Below are 14,166 nucleotides of genomic sequence, written 5' to 3'. Positions count from 1 at the left end.
CTTGAAGACTCTAATCTTTATACTGCATTATGAACTGAAGGTTTAAAATATATTTTAATATCCTCAAGGCTTATGTAAGCACATCACAGGGAAGGAGAAAAGAGACCAAATGAAGCATAATCTTATCACAAAGCAATTTGACTATAGTCCACCTTTTATATATACATAAAAAAGAGAGTGGTTTATGGTCACTCTTTCAACCACGCTTTCTACCTTTCCTCACTCCGACAGCTAGAAGTCTGTCCACAGAGTGAAATCAAAACAAAGGTCAACAGACCAAGGAATTTAAAAGGGACATTTTATACAAAACCCTGCCATCAAAATGCCAATAGCTTTCAGAGCCACTCATTCCTTTCACTAGAAAATAAGACCTGCCTAAATGAAGGAACAGACTCAGACCATTAGCCCTATTGGTGAGCAATGTGTACTCACCGTACAATAATACTCACTCAATCTTTGGTCATGCCCACCCTAGACAAAGCCCAATGAAATACTCGGAATGGAAATCTTTAGTGGATATTTGGGTATTGCAGGGTCATCATAATATAGAAATGGAATGGGATTATTGATAACCAGCTAATTTAATTATTTAACAAAATAACTATGTTCTGCACACATCTAGTCAAAATTTTAATTGAGCTTTTCTGCAGTAAGTATCTTCTTAGCCACACATATTCCTATGAATTACTTGGAACCAGTGATACTGATGCAAAGCTATATTCTCATTTTGCTCTTGACAGTCTGGGAGTAGTTTTGTTCAGGCAGACAAGCCTAAGGCTTCCTTTTTTTGCCATGTGTCAAACGTCAGTGGTTATATCCACTTCCAGACCTTCACTTCCTCAGGATCTTGCTTGCCACACCACTCTCCAGACAGACACTGAACCAGCTTGTATTGTGTCTTCCATCACTCAAGGGCAGGAAATAACAAATGAACAAATTCCTGTGATTTATCTCCACCTCTCTGTGGTAAGAAGAGGGATTAAGGTGCAGAGCTCTTTCACAAAGCTCTACATCTGCATTTAATATTCCAGACTAACCAAATGTAGTGTTTCATAGTCTAAGAAACCAAGTACCTGAAGAAAAAAAATGAAAGTTTAAATGTTTTGCATATTAGATACGCATATTAGTCTTATGACACCAAACAATCACTCTTCAAGGAATAATCATGATGATATATATGCATAAGAGGGCAGAATTAGGCTGTACAAGGCGTCATAAATCTGGCACATTTGTTTGTTTCAGTACTTGACTAAGTAAACTAAATGTTCTTTTAAATAGATGCAAATCAAACCTTAAAAAAAAAGGAAAACACACCACCATATTTCCAGGAATTTACTATGTAAAAGGCAAAGATAAAAATATTTTCACATAGATAGCTGTAATAACTTGTCAACAAGGTTGATGCTAAGTCTTCAGCATTGCAACACAGTCTCATTGACAGAGTTACTTTCAGTTAGCAAAATAAACCGGCTGTTGGATACATGATATTGCCAGAGAAGTTTTAGCCTCATCATTTCCACTTTCCCACTGCAGACTCTAAGACTGACAGACCAGGATGACAAAGATTTTGCCTAGGGAAACCAGACTCTCTCTTTCATTAGTTTACCCAAAGTTTTCCAGCATCACTGATAACATTTTGTTTTGAATGTTCTGTGGTTTTGACAAGGTGTCAACAGTTTGTTGAGAAGTACAAAGTGCAAACAAGAAAACAATGCTTTAAAAAAAAATGCAACTGAACTAAACAGAAAGGGAAAGGAGATGAAAGAAAAAGTATAGCTATAATTAGAGTACTTTCTCTCTTGTAAATATCCCAACTTTGACAACGATCAACTAACACACCTAATGCAAATTTTTGTGCTTTAAGCAAATGAACACCTCATTCTTCTCGCGTCAACTCTGCAGAAATCACATATATGTATTAACAAAATCTATCATTTTTTTTTCCCTTGAATTCTGCTCTTGTAGATGACAGCCTGTGTGCTTTAGCCTAGTGACAGTTTTTGGTCTGACAAAATTGCAAGAAAACTAACAACACATAAGGGCTATTAGGTAATTGACTTATATGGTCACTGATGGTTGTGTTAACACTTTCATAGGACTAGTAAAGAAAGCTCAAGAACTTGTTTCCCCAGGCTCTGTACGGCCAACAGATCATGCCTGTATCCTGCAAGTGACTCTCCCTACAAGTTTTAACAGCCAGTGTAAATCCATTCCAAAATATCTTAAACCAGAATACAGCGATATCCCAAGAACGAGGTAGAAGAAAGGTGATACATAAGATACCTCAATAACAAAGCAAAAATTGCGTTTCAGTATGAATTAGAAGGTGATAATTCTGCAGAGCTGATTTAGAAACTTCCATAAAAAATATGTCTACATGCCTCTGTATAGGCTATGGAGTACTACAGGAAATTATTCAAATTTATTATATCTCATCAGAAAATGGGCAAATCCCTCCTTCATGTGTTTCCACCCTCTTTTTTTGTGCCCAACTACTTCAACCTACGCTGTGTCCTCTCTACTGCCAGGTGACTCAGTGACTCGTATGTCATGTTACCCATCATGTCTAACTTCTGCCATCACTGCCATGATGGAGAGAGGGAGAGAGGGAAAGGATGTTCTAAGAGAAGACACTTTTCAGCACAGCAATCTCCTATCCTTGGCTCTCCTGAAAACTGCCATTGTTAAGCAGAGAGAGGCTTAACTTGCCACCTCAAAGTCTCCGTTTATTACTGTGTGAACACAGAGTACCTCTATTACAGCAGGTCCTAGTTTGAGTGTGTGACTCTTCCAACCTTAGTATCCTTTACATTTTTTGTATGCAACCACTAAGTACAGTCTGCAGTGCACATTTTATGCAAACTAATTTATGAGCTCCAGCACATCTACATTTCAGCTTGGTTTACTCAGCTTTCCTGTCTCTCTTTATAACTCCACTATCTTTCCTAATTAATGAAACTCCATTTCAAAATCCTCTAGCTACATTTGAGTTTTCATTGCACAAAAATAGAGAAGCTAAGCAATGCTTGTTAAAACCATGTGACATACATTATCCTTATGTGTACTACTTACTTTTTGTCTGCTCTAATTTCCTTTTCCTATCTCCATCCAGATTAGAAAAGACAACTGCATTTAAGGAGATAAATACTTCCCTGATGTAATACATTTACCAGGTTAAATTTATAACAATTAGTAAAATACACAGGATTATCTAAAAACTCAGTTAAATGAATGAAATGCATTCTGTTTAAATGCAAAAAGCTTCAGGGCAGATTCATATCAGTCTGCAACTTGCTTTTCCTCCACCTCCAATTATCATTACTCTGTCATAGTCATAATAATACAAGGCATTCAGCATTTGTCAGCTAAATCCTGGGAAAGTACTAATTGAGACAGTCTATGTAGATGAATATCCAATATCTATAGTTAAAGTGGGAAAAAAACCTCAACAAAACAAAACCAACAAAAAACAAAACAAAATACTGTTTCTTCAATATCTTTGTATGGACTATTTCAGAAAAGTCAGGCTCAATCCTTCCTGAGCAGTCTAGTCTTTACTGTCTTCAGCTGAATTCTGCTTTTTTCATTGCTTTGAGTTGAGCAGTCCCACAATGAATAAAGTTTGCTTTCCCTTGATTACTATATTTTTGAAATCTATTGTTAAAACTGTGCTTACAACCTATGGTCCTTATTCCTTTTGGAGTTTCAGAGATTCTAATCCAACATGTAGATGTAATCACAGTAGTAAATATGATTTCTCAGTGTACTGAGGGATGTACTTCTGTCCCTTGAAAAAAAAAAGCAAGAAATTTTCTTAAGCTAGGATGATCTCTCATATATATATATGTATATGTGCATACATATTTACATATATACACATATATATTAAAACCCACATATTTATACACACATTTTTTTTATGTCTCTTGGTTTCTTCCTGTAAGCTACCTAATCTTTTTGAAACAGTGTCTGATATTTTGGTATCAAAGGAGTTGTAGCCCACATTCATCTAAACAAAACTATGTTTTCAAATGACATTATTTTGCTTTTAAGCTCATTATTTTATTCTCTTAAAGAGAAGCTTCAGAAATAACATGATATTTCCTGTAAGCAAAAACACAGCAATACCAAAACAGACCACTACATTCACAAAGAAAATTTTCCACTTTCTAGTTTCAAATAACAAGTGATAACAATATAAATAAAAATATCTTTGTGTAAGATATTTTCATGACCCTGATTCTGGTGTCTCTGGCAGTGGCAGCCCCTAGAAACAGAAGGTCTGGTGTCTGCAGAATGGGAGGTCTCCCAGCGCTAGGAGAGGTGCTGGTCAAAGTCTCATGCTTATTCATATAGCTTTCAACAGACATTACATGGAGAAAGGGGATTCTGCTGATTAGTTTTCCACTTACGTTGCAAAGCTCTACTTTAGAAACCGATCATTTATTTTCCACTGTTTTTTCCACGAGGTTAGGTCAGAGAAGTTTTATGTTTAATAAGACCATCAGTGCCTCTATAGTTGCTGTCTATTATATTTTAGCTTTATTTATTAATATTAATCAGCAGTTTTCAGCAAGTTTGAGGATTTTCTGTTGAGCTTATGATTCAAGAACTTTAACTTGCACTTGACATGCTGCCCACTGGCACCTTTCTGGAAGGAAGGGGCTAAAGTTGGGACCTGAGAAGGGGTCAAGTCGTGGATTGGGATTGATTCCTCCATCTTGTCAGGTTCAAGTTTTTTGTACAGAAGGGTTTTGAAACACATGCTGAGTAATTACATAACACTGTAGAGAGGATTAATCTTCCCACTTCACCACTTGAATCCATGTAAGCACATGCTGTAAACAGACTCCGAGCCTGCCCACTGAAAAGAATTACAGTAACCCTGTCAGATTCTAACCTTTTAATTACTTAACTGCTCTATAAAATCAGACTGCTTTTGCAATTCCCAAGCCAAATTAGTGAGAGGGTTCAACAGACAGTGCTAATATGAGCCTCCTGCCGCTCTTTCTAAAAACTATGGACCTAATGCAAGAAACTCACTGCAACTGTCAACACAGGAGATGGCAACTAGTCTGCACCATGATCCAGTATGTGGATTTGGGGATCATGAAAAATATAAGGAAATGTCAGGAGGAGGGAGGCAGATAGTCATCAGGAGAAATGATCTTTCTTTAACCAAAGAACAGCCTAATTCATGGTGAAGCACAGGGACACAAGTCAACTTTTAGCTAAAGCTTGATTTAAACCTCATAAAAATAAAAGGCAGTCTATCAGCAGCCTCAGTGTGGCCATTAAATTGTGAGAAAATTTGAAGAGTGACCAGTCTGATGTAGTACAAACATCCCACTAAAAAATAAATACCTACATCTCTTCCTAAAAATGAATGTGTAAAAAGTAGCATAATCAAATATATCCTAAAAAAATTAAAAAGTGCATACAGCATTACTAACAGTCATTCATATTAAGTGCAGCTGGAAGCCCAGAATGCCTGTGTGGACACACTAATCTGTAAACATCTGTAAGCAATGAAGGGTCCATCACTTTGTAACAATGCAGTAAACAGCAGGAAACTCTCATACAGATTTATTTATTATCAATGTGTTTCTAGGAGAACAAATCTTTTCTCAGTGAATTACGCTTTTAATAAATCATGTTGTTATTGAAAGAAGCTATTAGTCAATGTCATCGTGAGTGCTACCAGAACAAAGTATCACCGCTGTCAGTTAGTAAGGAACAGTCTTGTCGATGTCTCATTAAATTACAGCAAAAGATCTCAGCTGTTTTAGATCACATTGCACACAGGGGATTTTACTGCTTTTTTTTTTTTTTTTTTTTCCTTCTTCTAACTGAAGTTCATCCCCTTATTTGTCTCCTCACAGGCTTTTGCTGACTGCTTCACCCATGGCTCTGCAGAGTTTACGTCAGGGCTCTCTGGAGGAGCAGAAGTCTGCCCAGTCTTCCTCTTCTGCTGCAGAAGCTGGGACTGTCTCTAAAACATTTACACAATTCAAGGCTACATATTACCTTTCATCAGAGGATGTGGGTAAATCAGATGAAGTCTTTGAAGAGGAAAGGAGCCAAAAAATTCCCTCTTCTGTGAAACAGAGGAAAATAAGGACATGCCTTCTGTCTACATCCACAACCACACTGCTTTTTTAAGAGAAGGATTTCCCCAAGATCAATGAAACTTCCTCATGCCTACTGAGCTATATGGAAGCGGGGAAGAAAAAAGAAAGAAAAAGGAAGAAGGAAAAATGAAAAAAAAAAGATGATGTATTTATAAATATAAAAATAATCATTTATGGCTCATGTAATTGCAATTAGATATTGACTAATATTAGATATTCTGTTGGAGGGAAAACACAACAGGGCATAAGCAATCCAGGAGGTTCCTGGAATGCATCGATGATAACTTTCTTCTCCAAGTGATAGAGGAGCCAATAAGGAGAGGTGCTATTTTGGACCTTGTTCTCACCAACAAGGAGGGTCTGATGCAGAGCGTGAAGCTCAAGGGCAGCCTTGGCTGCAGTGACCATGAAATAGCAGAGTTCAAGATCCTCAGGGCAGTGAGGAGGGCACACAGCAAGCTCGTTACCTTGAACTTCACAGAAGAGCAGGCTTTAGCCTCTTCAGGGATCTGCTTGGTAGAGTACCAATTGGTTAAAGATCTGGAGGGAAGAGGGGCCCAAGAACTCTGGTTTGTATTCAAGAATCACCTTCTCCAAGCTCAGGAGCAATGCATCCCAACAAAGAGGAAGTCAGGTAAGAATGACAGGAAGCCCGCATGGATGAACAAGGAGCTCCTGGACAAACACAAACATAAAAAGGAAGCCTGCAGAGGGTAGAAGCGAGGACAGAAAGCCTGTAAGGAATACAGAGAAACTGTCTGAGCAGCCAAGGATCAGTTTAGAAAGGCCAAGTAGAACTAAATTAGTATTAAATCTGGCCAGGGATGTCAACAAGGAAAACAAATAAAGCTTCTACAGGTAAATCGGTGATAAAAAGGAAGGTTAAGGAAAATGTGGGCCATCTCCAGAAGGAAGCAGGAGACTTGGTTATGGGGATATGGAGAAGGCTGAGGTACTCTTATGACTTTTTTGCCTCAGTCTTCACTGGCAACCACTCAAGCCACACCACCCAAGACACAGAAGGTGAAGGTGGGGACTGGGAGAATGAAGAACTGACCACTGTAGGAGAAGATCAGGTTTGAGACCATCTAAGGAACCTGAAGGTGCACAAGACCATGGGACCTGAAGAGATACATCCGCAGGTCCTGAGGGAACTGGTGAAGTGGCCAAGCCACTATCCATCATATTTGAGAAGTCATGGCAGTCTGATGAAGTTTCTGCTGACTGGAAAGGAGGAAACATAACCCCCATTTTTTAAAAGGGGACAAAAGGAAGACCCAGGGAACTACAGGCCAGTCAGTCTCACCTCTGTGCCCAGCAAGATCATGGAGCGGATCCTCCTGGAAACTATGTTAGGACATATGGAAAATAAGGAAATTATGGGTGACAGCCAACATGGCTTCACTAAGGACAAATCGTGCCTGACAAATCTGATGATCTTCTACAATGAGGTAACAGCATTCGTGGATAAGGGTAGAGCAACTGACATCATCTACCTGGACTTCTGCAAAGCATCTGACGCTGTAGTACACAACATCCTTGTCTCCAAATTGGAGAGACATGGATTTGACAGATGGACCACTCGGTGGATAAGGAATTGGCTGGATGGTCGCACTCAAAGAGTTGTGCTCAACAGCTCAATGTCCAAGTGGAGAGCAGTGACAAGTGGCATTCCTCAGGGGTCAGTATTGGGACTGGCGCTGTTTAACATCTTTGTTGGTGACGCAGACAGTGGGATTGAGGGCACCTTCAGCAAGTTTGCTGATGACAACAAGCTGTGTGGTGCGGTCGACACGCTGGAGGAAAGGGATGTGCCATCCAGAGGTACCTGGACAGGCTGGAGAGGTGGGCCCGTGTGAACCTCATGAAGTTCAACAAGGCCAAGTGCAAGGTCCTGGACAAGGGTTGGGGCAATCCCAAGCACAAATACAGGCTGGGCAATGAGTGGATTGAGAGCAGCCCTGCAGAGAAGGGCTTGGGGGTATGGGTGGATGGAAAACTGACTATGAGCCAGCAACGTGTGCTTGCAGCCCAGAAAACCAACCATATTCTAGGCTGCATCAAGAGAAGTGTGGCCAGCAGGTCGAGGGAGGGGATTCTCCCCTGCTACTCCATCTCCTGAGACCCCACCTGCAGTGCTGTGTCTAGTTCTGGGGACCCCAACCTAAGAATGACATGGACCTGTTGGAGGAGGTCCACGAGGATGATCAAGGGGCTGGAGCATCTCCCCTATGAGGATGGGCTGAGAGTTGGAGTGGTTCAGCCTAGAGAAGAGAAGGCTCTAAGGCCTTCTTTAAGTACTTCTTTAAGTGCTGGCCTTCCAATACTTAAAGTGGGCCTACAGGAAAGATGGGGTGGGACTCTTTATCAGGAAGCGTCATGATAGGATGAGGGGTAGTGGTTTTAAACTGAAAGAGGGTAGATTTAGATTAGATATAAGGACTAAATTCTTCACTGTGAGGGTGGTGAGACACTGAAACAGGTTGACCAGAGAAGTTATGGATGCCCCCTCCCTGGAAGTGTTCAAGGCCAGGTTGGACGGGGCTTTGAGCAACCTGGTCTAGTGGAAGGTGTCCCTGCCCGTGGCAGCGGTGTTGAAACTGGATGATCTTTAAGGTCCCTTCCAACACAAACCACTCTATGATCCTATGATTATCATTATATCAATTTTTCAGTGTTACTTGCTCTTCTTATTCCCCTCCTCCTGTATTTTGTACTATAATTTAGATAATGTGAGCAACCCAGCCACAAAAGCTTTTTAGCTTTTTTATTTTTAGGCCATGTTTTCAAGGCAGGGCAGGAGTGAGATCACATTGCTATGAACTATCCTGTCAAGTAACTTCTCAAGGGACTTCCTCTACATTGGTAACTAGACATCACTAAAAAATTGATTTTTCCGTATGGAATTTTTTTTTTTTCAATTAGAAAATTCTATTAAATGCCTCTTCTCTAACTGCTGGGCTTGAAGTTTCCCAAAGACATGGTGGATTTCAGGAGATTGTTAAAGCAGGAAGTCAGTTCATATTAAAAAGGTACCATATGACTTCCATGCTTCAAAATGCTACAGGATATTTTCAGACAACCATTAAAAGTAGGTATTTAAATTTCTTGTTGGAAAAAAGGGATACAATTTCTGCAATGAGAAAATATTTTTTGTAAAGAAGAGCTTTAAGAAAACCCAATTTTGTTTCATTTTAAAGGAAATTAATTTTCCTTAAATTTCTTTAAAATTAATTAAATCTTCTATAATTTTAAATAAGATTAAACTCATCATCTAAAAAAGCTTGCTTTGTTTGCTTAGCGCAAGTCATGTATTAACTGCAAATAATGTAATGTAGTCTTTGTTATCCTGTAGCCAAATTATTCAACTGCAACTGTGGCAGAAGCTATAGATGATGCCTCATGGCTTGAGGCTTATTTCATTTGCCTGTGGCTGTCATTGCAGCTTATATGAGAACGCTATTACACCAAGACTTCAAATGGCCTTTTGCTGATGATATCCAGTAACTCAATCAGAGGCTCTACCTTTCACCCTTTCTCCTCTCATATTCCACTCATCTGAAATAATACCTTGGTGTTGACCTTCCAGATAAGGATACACAGTTATTAAAACACATATTCTCCTACACTGATGAAAAGAGCCCAAATACCTTGATTTAATTCTACTGACTCTTAAATTCGTGACTTTGTAAGTTATTTAGCAAATATTTAAAGGCCAAGAACTACAAGACACATGCCCAAGACATACCTCAGAAAGTGTTTAAATTGGTTTACACATAGAAAGTGACAAAGAGTCCCTTGAGTCCCTGTTGTCTACCACAAATGAAGCAAACTCTGCTTGCAGCCAAGTCCTAAGGCAACTTGTGATGGTGGTCCCAGCAATACCCACTTGCTCCAGTCCTCTTACAGCAGAGATTTTTAATTGCCCTCAAAAGCCTAAGCAAACAGCCCTGTTGCTGGGGTGCACAGATACAATGGAGACCACAGTAAAGCCTCTCAAACATCTGTAAGTCAGAAGTAGCCATCGCTGATTACATAGTCTTTCACACAAGTTACACATACACAGAAAGATGTCGATTTCCTTTCAATGAAGGAAGGTTGTAGGACTACTGCAGGTCTTAAGAGCATATGTGGAAGAACAGACCTCTTTTAAAATACTACAAACTGATTTTTGAGACATAGGAAATGAGTCTGATGGGGTCATAAGGGAACCAAGGTATGACCTTCTCAGCAACTGAAGATGAAGAGCTTAGACTGGACTAAGTCAATGATTATAGGGCTTATTGTAGCATGATTTTAGGCTGTAACAGAAAAAGAAAAAATCCACACTGCTGCTTATTTGTACATCAGTTTGGGGGACTGTGAAGACCTCATTCTACATGTACTTGTTATTGACAAATTTCTGCAGTGGTTTGGCACAAAGAAAAAGAATGGTTTCTCTAATTGCAGTTCCTCAGCATAGTGTCCATCTGCTTTTAGATTACTCTAAAAAAGAGATCCAGTGAGTTCTTTTCTCACAACTCACTTGAATTCAAAAAGTTTACTTTGTGTTTTCATTATCATAACTGACAACTTTAATTTGTTGCAGGTGTTTTAAAGAAAGTGTAGAAATAATAAGAGGAAAAAAAGTTTAAAAAAATCAGTTAAGCTATGTAATTTTAAAACTTTCTGAAGATGGCAACAATCATAAAATTCCTTGTCTCTTGCTCGTTTCCTTTTGTATTTGCCTTCAAAAACCCAATATAGTTCTGATGAATGAAAATTTAGAAACTGAATGAGGAATCAGATTAAATGCTGAAACTGTGATGAAAAGTGTATTTTGAGTGGGATTTTCAAAAGACATCTCTCTCTGAAGCTGCTTCCATAGTTCTGTGCTAATATGGTAGAAGATATCCTGGATGAGAAGGTACAGCCAGCTTATCCTATTCTAAGGATTCATTAAAATTTCAAAAGGAAAAACACATATAGAGAAAAGTTCCTGCCCACTACTAGTTGTTCCAGGAGGATTGTTTTCTAGTTTGGTCAGAACACAACCGCTGAAGATCATCCTTCTGTTAAGATCCAAACCCAAATGACAACGACAATGAAATCCTGCATTTTATCCCCCAGACAGGTAATCCGTTTTATTCAGCTCCCTACCTAACTCCTTGCACGCCACTCTTACTTGCTGCAGTGTCAGCTCAGAGTAGTCCGGAACTTCCATGAAATTGCATGTGGGTTGCTGGAGTTGCTTTAGTTATAACAATCATTCCTTTAACTAACAATTACTGAGCAGAAGTGCTATGTGGCTTCTTTAAATGATGGTTAAGTAACTGTGAAGGGCCCCATATTCAAGCTTACTAAATTCAGATCAAAACTAGTAAGAGCTTTAAGTCCCAAGCTTGAATCACTGCTTATTTAGAGTGAATAATCTAATTTAATGTTAAAAACTAAATCAGTTTTAAACTAAGTTTAAATAAAATTCAAAATACTAAAAAATGTGACAATTAAGAAATCAACCCATATTTGGTTTTGGAAACTTGAATTTCTTTCCGAAAAGATAAGACACAGACAGGGGAAAAAGAAGAAAAAAAGATTAATTACAAATTTCAAGCTTCTACATTTTAGATCAAATACAGAAGAAACTGTGAATAAGTTATTTTGTTCATACATCCATTTCCCTCATAGTTATTTCTTATCATAATGTTGTACTCATTATTAAGTTTTAAGAAGTATGCTGAGAGATGTCAATCTTTTCTGTGAGCTCAGAATTATCCCGGAAGCTGAACTTCTATCCCTGAAGATATCCGTGAAAGTGTTCATTTGGTCTTGTAGTTAGGCTTACAGAGCAAGGCTGTACCTCTGAAGTGTGGACTAAAGCCAGATACCTAGTTTCACTCTAAAGTCCTAAAGGGGACAGTGAAATGTAACCTGGTGATGAATAGACATTGTTAGTTATTTGTCTCCCACTGACCCATGATCCTGGCATTACACTAGACACTAGCCTAACTGACAATTATTTTCAATATCAGGTAAGCCCGAACGTATCCACACAGTCATTTTGGGGCCATAATTCCCAAAGTTCTTACATTTTTAAAACATTTCTCTGCAACAAAGACATTTTATTTTTCTTTTTTTTCCTGTCAATGTTGAATAAGCCTAACAGCTTTAGAAGTTCAATTTTTCTTCTAAAAAAACCCAAACTCAAAACATTTAGCTAAAATGGATGATTTACCAAATTTGGTGTCTGTACTTTGCAGCTCTGTTGAAAAAACAAGATTATTTTTTAAGATAATTTTTTCTTCTATTCAAGAACAGTCTCATGTTATTTTAATACCTATTTATTTCTGTTTCCCAGTGGTACAGAAATACATGAAAATGAAAAACATAATAGGCAGTCTGGGAAATTTATTCATACTCAGAAAATGTCTTGGAATGGCTTCCAGTCAAATTATACACAGGGATGCAAATAGGATGGATTGTGGGAATTCTTTTATCCTAAACAATTTCTCTTTATCTATTTATCTGTGGTTCAGCTGCTTCACTGATAAGCAAATTGACCTGTAATCTCTTTCTGCCTGCATTAATCATATCTATTATAGGTTTGAAACACCCCTTCATAGTGAAAAGGAATTACAATTTATCATTCAGGACCAAGACAGTTAAATAAATAAAAGAAGTAAAGCTAAAACATACACATACATTGAAATATCTTCTCGCCGTGCCCACTTATCATGATAAAATACTGGAGAAAAACAGCTCATCTTTCCAGATTAAGATAATTTTTTCCCTATATTCAGTCATGATTTACAAATTTGAAACTACTTTCTTTGAATATCCTTCCTGAAACATGAGTTCAAGGAACTACGGGAGTATCTTCTAAATTCTAAAACCCAACAAACAACAAACACACACACCCCAGGTCTTCCCAAAAAGACAAGAGGAGGCAACATTTAGCAGCATCTTCAGAGTCACTTCAAAATTTCATACTGTGAAAAACAGAGGTCATGAAGACAAGCCAACTAAGCAACATTTCTATGTATGTCAGGGAAAGTGAAGCTGCCTTCTCTTAGCACACTAGATCACTGACTACCTTCTTGTCAATACACAGTTATTACTTTTGGAAAATAACTTTTTAAACTTTTTAATGTAATAGTAATAATATTTGAGACGAAATGTTTCATTAGTAAAGAAGAGCACAAGTAGGCTCTATGAGGAAAACATGTGGCCTAAACATATGCCTAGAAATTCCAGCCATACAATGAAACAGAAGGTGATACCCCACAGGCACCCATGGATCCATTGAGCCCATGGATCATTAAGCACATGTGAAGGCTCCTATGGCACTGGGGTGGTTGCAATCCTGTCAGTATCTCACAGTTAGTGTCACCTATTTGAGGATCACATGAATGATAGCAGTGTAAATGCTTACCAAATAGATACACTGAAGTAGCCCGATATAAATGAAACAAGTTGATAAGTGTGCATCATGGGGTGCTTTCTTCCATGGCTCACTCATCCTGACTTTGAAATGGTCCTTATAAATGCCTTACCACAAGAGTGAAAGCTTTGGCGGTACAACTTGAAATTTACCGAAGCCTGGAAACTTTTTTATGTGACAACACATACGTAAACATAAATTTTACTTAGAGTACTTAACCACTTTTTGAAATTCATTATTATTGTGTTTATATATAGTGACTGTGGAGAACAAGTCACTTGGATCATTCAAACCTCTGAGCATTTTATTTATGGGACTGAAAATTTTACATAGCCACTGTCTACCTTATGGTGAGTATTTTTTAAATTACGGTTTCACAAGAAGGGGTAAGAACTTCAATATACGAAAAAGTAGAAAATGCAATGTCATACTGAGTGCAGGTAATACAGTGTCTCACAATGCAGTTTAGGAACCTGAATTTCTTTTATGCGGCTTTGTAACTTGTCATATACCTATGTAAAATCAGTAACACTAACATAAACATAGTTTCAATGTGTACACAACTGTCTTTATTCAAATCTAATCTTGTAGGTCTGATTATGGACATAAAAAATC

General features: G+C 38.2%; 1 protein-coding gene across 2 annotated transcripts in view; it reads right to left on the bottom strand.

The window, feature by feature from the left end:
* KCNH8 (potassium voltage-gated channel subfamily H member 8) overlaps nucleotides 1-14,166 on the bottom strand; it is a 193,422-nt gene that overhangs the window by 119,303 nt on the left and 59,953 nt on the right. The gene's annotated exons all lie outside the window — the stretch shown is intronic.

Source organism: Strix aluco, chromosome 1 (assembly GCF_031877795.1).
Source record: "Strix aluco isolate bStrAlu1 chromosome 1, bStrAlu1.hap1, whole genome shotgun sequence".
Taxonomy (NCBI): Eukaryota; Metazoa; Chordata; class Aves; order Strigiformes; family Strigidae; genus Strix; species Strix aluco.
The sequence above is the reverse complement of the archived record's forward strand: the minus strand, read 5'-3'. Positions and strand labels throughout refer to the sequence as shown.